The sequence below is a fragment of the Zea mays genome, chromosome 4 (assembly GCF_902167145.1).
Source record: "Zea mays cultivar B73 chromosome 4, Zm-B73-REFERENCE-NAM-5.0, whole genome shotgun sequence".
NCBI classification, from domain to species: domain Eukaryota; kingdom Viridiplantae; phylum Streptophyta; class Magnoliopsida; order Poales; family Poaceae; genus Zea; species Zea mays.
The window spans coordinates 28,660,744-28,665,911 of NC_050099.1; positions in this window are offsets into that span (position 1 = coordinate 28,660,744).

Genomic DNA, 5,168 nt, shown 5'->3' on the forward strand with positions numbered 1-5,168 from the left:
GCAAGGAGTTCAAGGACCTGGAAGTATCCGGTTGACTGTGTGGTAGCGGCTACGGGAAGCTTCCAGTCGCTGGCCGTGCGATGCATTCACAGCCGTTGACAGACTATCCAATGGCTGAAAAAATTTAAGCCGACGTGGACGCACGTATTTCCTCCCTTGCTCCCGGCTCTTTATCTATAGAATGTCGAGCCTTTATTCATATCTATATTCATATTTAAACTTTATTTGACAAACAATATAATTTATATTCTAGAACAGTGTAAAACGATGTTTTTGAATAATATATATAAACTGCTGTAGACGGTCTAAGACTGTCTAAACGTATAAAATAAGAGACAAGGAACTATAAATAATATTGCTTGATACTATTTATAGATAGAAGTTTGAAATAAAAAAATGTGATAGTAGATATGCTGGAGATAGACTAAAGTTAGTTTGTAGTATACTAGCGGATAATTTATTAATGTTGTGTTTTAGATAATCCAATATTATTTATTAATGTTGTGTTTTAGATAATCTAAATAATATTGTTCATTGAATTTAATTGAGTAAGAAAGAGATGTGCCCAACAATATGAATCAATGGTTTTAATAGTGTGTTAAATCTGAGTGTAATTTATTTGGTAGGTCTAGTAGAGATTATGGCTATAGATTTTTTTGGTTGGGTGTGTTTTTAAAGTTTAAACTGATAAATTGTACTGGTATACTAGTAGCATGCTTGCACTAACAATTCAATGGTTTGCTGTTGTTCTTTTCATCCACTCGAACACCACCGTGTTCTACAGGTTGACCTCGTAGGAAATGTGTCCATCTACGAAAATGTCGGTGGGCAATAGAGCGTCACGTGTAAAAAAAGAATTTACGAGCTTGATTTGCCACCCGTGCATTCTTTACAGTTCTACAGTAATAAGATAGTCCGTTCTCAAATATATGTTGCTTGCTAGTTCATTTTTAAACTAACGAACGATAAATAAAAAACGGAGGGGTACTATTTTGTTCAATATCATACGTGCCTGATTTTCAAAGTTCCAATCCACTGGAATCAATTATTCTACTATCACATCTAATAGGTAACAAAAAGGAAGTTTTGTGTAGGATTTTTCTTTAATTCCCAGTGTGCCATCGAAAAATTATACTCATTTTTTAGGTGTCACTAGCTCCCACATATCATACCCAAAAAAATCCTATATGTCACTTAATGGTACACAAATTGAGTATAAAATCTGATGGCACATAAGGAAATTTTCCTTCTTTTTATCGTGTAGACCATTGGGTGCACTTAGACTTTTTTAAACTCGGGATGGTAAGCTCCATATGGTAAAGTCAGTTTTGTCACTGTCATGGTCGGCAAAGGATATAGAAGAAGCCCACTTAATAGGATAAGTCTGCAGTTAGGTTGTTGGATCTCCTATTTGTAAGGAGATCCGGTTGGCCTTAGGCCTATAAAGTTAGGAGTCTTGTAATCGAGAAAGCGGGAAGTAGTAACAAAGAAGTTTATTTTCTGCTTCCCTTACCCTTTTCCACATCCAGCATACTTGTTCTTCACCACGACACCCTTGGGTCAACTTCCCGTCCAGGAGATCTTCCCCACCAGCCATCTAATCAGCATCGCTACTTCCTGCAGAGCACCAGGCACAACAATCTGGTATCGTAAATTACAGCGATCGCCTCCAATGGCGCCCCAGCCAACACCGCAGATCCACCACCTGCTGCTCCTCAAACCAATGATGTGGGGGACTTGAAGATGATGATCGTTGACTTCCACCGACAGATGGTGTAGCAGATGTCCTCGTTGTACACCCGCATGACAGCCTTGGAGAGTGCAGCATCATCAACAACATCTTCCTCCAATAACCCGCCAAGTTTCCCCTTTGGGCTGCCAGGATACGACGACAACCCAGCAGTGAACAACCCACCATCATCCGCCCCATCATCGCACCTAACTCCTCCATACCAATCCACCACATCCAGTTCGCACCATCATGTTCCCCATCACCAACCCCCATCTTTTCCAATCAGCCAACATCACTTCGGTCACAGGGGACGCCTTTGGGCATGTCCTACCTCCACCAGGACCTCTCATCCACAAACTCGATTTCCCCTTATTTGATGGCACGGACGTCCCACTGGGATGGCTCAATCTCTGTGAGCAGTACTTCTAAGGACAGTGCACCCTAGAATCCGACAGAGTATGACTCGCCTCCTATCACATGACGGGAGCAGCTCGACATTAGTTCATCATGATTAACCGCGATGAACCTGCACTTTCTTGGGATCACTTCACATTCCTATGCCATCACAGGTTTGGACCTCCCATCCGAACAAATCCCCTGGGTGAACTGGTATGCCTACCCTTCAAGACATCGGTGGATGAATATCAACAGCGTTTCTGGGCACTTCTGGGCCATGTTGCACCCTTAGCCCCAACTCAGAAAGCACAACTATTAACATGAGGGCTTCCTGAGCATGTTCGCATTGATGTCGAGATGTTGTGTTGAATAATTAGACAAATTCCAAATTAAATTCCGAATATAAATCATAACCAAATCAGAAGAACTGAAATAAAAAGCCAAATCAGATGATGCGTACTGATTAGACTTACTGATAGATGGCGCACGCCGGAATCAGCAGGGTCGACGATGTCGAAGTAGCGAAATCAGCAGGGTCGACGAGGTCAGAAGATCACGAGCAGTCGTGTGAAGACGCTTCCCAAAAACCTTATTCGCCCTCTCTCGGTGCAGGATCTAGAAGACGAAGGGTTCCGGAGACCTGCTCTCCTGATCGCAGATGCACCTCTGCGGTCGGGACGAAGGGAACTAAAAGGCGGCTCAGCTACGAAGAGAGGCGAAAGCTAAACTGGGGATAATTTGGAGGCTGGCTGCCGGGCTCCTTTTATAGGGCCGAGTCCGCGACCCCCGAGCTTATCCGCCCACGAAAATCTCGCAATCAGTTGAGATTTTATAGCGATCGGTTAGGATAAGCGTAACAGCCAAGTAACCAAAAAATCAAACGGCAAAAGGAAGTCGCGCCCCCGCAAGGCGATGGGCCGGATTTCGGCGGACCATTCACGCGCATGTCGTGCGCCCGCGCCCTTCGCCCCGCCCCGCCCCGGCCAGGCGAGGCGAGCGAGCGCGCGCGCGCGTGTGGCTCTCCACACTCTCTCCTCTCGTCCATGACTTGGTGAGTGAGTGTGACTTCCATATTTAAGCTAGCTCTACTCCACTAGAACTAGCAATATGGTGCTATTGGTTCCACCAATTCCCTAGCCATCCACTTGTATGTGCTTTTGAGATTTTCCTGGGATTTATTATAATTTCTTAATTGGGCCAAGCCCATAAATCCTAACAATCCCCCACCAGATCTCAAATGCCCATCTGCAGTTTTCGCCACTGTTCACTACTGTTTAATATACTAGTTTTTCAGCAGAGACTGTTAAGTTGAACTTCCGCCTAGAACTCCAATCTACACCAACCCACAACTTGGACAATGGACTATGCCTTGAATTGCAAGTTTTGCGTGAATGGGTTTCACTTGAAGTCATGACCAGTACTTGGCTACCAGTAGTCCCCTTCTCGGGTGGAGCATATACGTCGTACTCCAAGGTCTCTTCATGAGTTTACTAGAGATCACCCAAATCTCATAGACTGCGACGTTAGACAGTCTAACTTATACAGGTGTGTTCTTTCAAAGAATGTTCTGCAGGACAACATCTTCGCTAATACAAGCCAACAGAACACATTAAGGCACAAAGCCAACCTGCCTTACAGCATTTGAGAGTATTGCATCTTTACTTAGAGAGGGTCAAAGGTTACTCTCCTCAGTTCACCAATGGCTTGTTCTTCACAGGACCTAATTCACGGGATCTCCGATCACATAGACTGGGTTTCCACCATGGCAACTTTATTCGGGTCTCATACCCATCTCTCTCGATGCGATTTCTATCACATTACGTGGTAGTCCCTTGGTAAAAGGATCTGCCAGATTTTTATCTGTTGAAATATAAGTCACACTTATAACTCCAGAGTTTCTCAACTTTCTGACAGACTTCAAACGTCTTTTGACATGTCTTGATGACTTTCCATTATCCTTAGAACTCGTCACTTTAGCCATCACTGTCTGATTGTCACAGTTCATAAGGATAGCTGGTATTGGTTTCTCAACCACCGGCAAGTCCATCAAGAGTTCACGCAACCATTCTGCCTCAACGGTTGCTGTGTCAAGTGCAGCTAGCTCGGCTTCCATGATTGACCTCGTCAAAATGGTCTGCTTGCATGACCTCCATGATACCGCACCTCCACCAATAGTAAAGACATAACCACTGGTGGCATAAAGCTCGTCTGCATCAGATATCCAGTTCGAATCACTATATCCTTCAAGTACTGCATGCTGACCAGAATAGTGAATTCCATAACTCATTGTACCTTGCAGGTAGCGCATAACCCGCTCAAGTGCATGCCAATGATCAGTCCCGGGGTTTGACATGAACCTACTCAATTTGCTCACAGCAAACGAGATATCGGGCCTTGTTGCACCAGCAAGATACATGAGTGAACCGACAATCTGAGAGTATCTCAATTGATCTAAACCAATTCTCTTGTTCTTTCGCAGTGTCACACTGGGATCATAAGGTGTTGGAGAAGGTTTGCACTCAGAGAAGCCAAATTGCTTCAAAACCTTTTCAACATAGTGAGATTGCGAGAGAGTAATCCCACCATCTGCCTTAATCAGCTTGATGTTTAGAATCACATCAGCTTCTCCCAGATCTTTCATATCAAAACTCTTTGATAGAAAAGATTTGACTTCATTGATCACATCAATGTTTGTGCCAAATATCAATATATCATCAACATATAAGCACAATATAACTCCTTCGCCCCCACCACAGCGATAATATACACACATGTCTGCCTCATTAATGGCAAAGCCTGCAGACGTTAGAGTCGTGTCAAACTTCTCATGCCACTGCTTTGGTGCTTGCTTCAGACTATACAAAGATTTCAATAACTTGCACACCTTGCTTTCTTGACCCTTTACTACAAATCCATCAGGCTGTTCCATATAGATTTCCTCGTCCAGCTCTCCATTAAGAAAAGATGTCTTTACATCCATCTGATGAACAAGGAGACCATACGAGGCAGCCAAAGAAAGTAGTACTCGAATAGTGGTCAT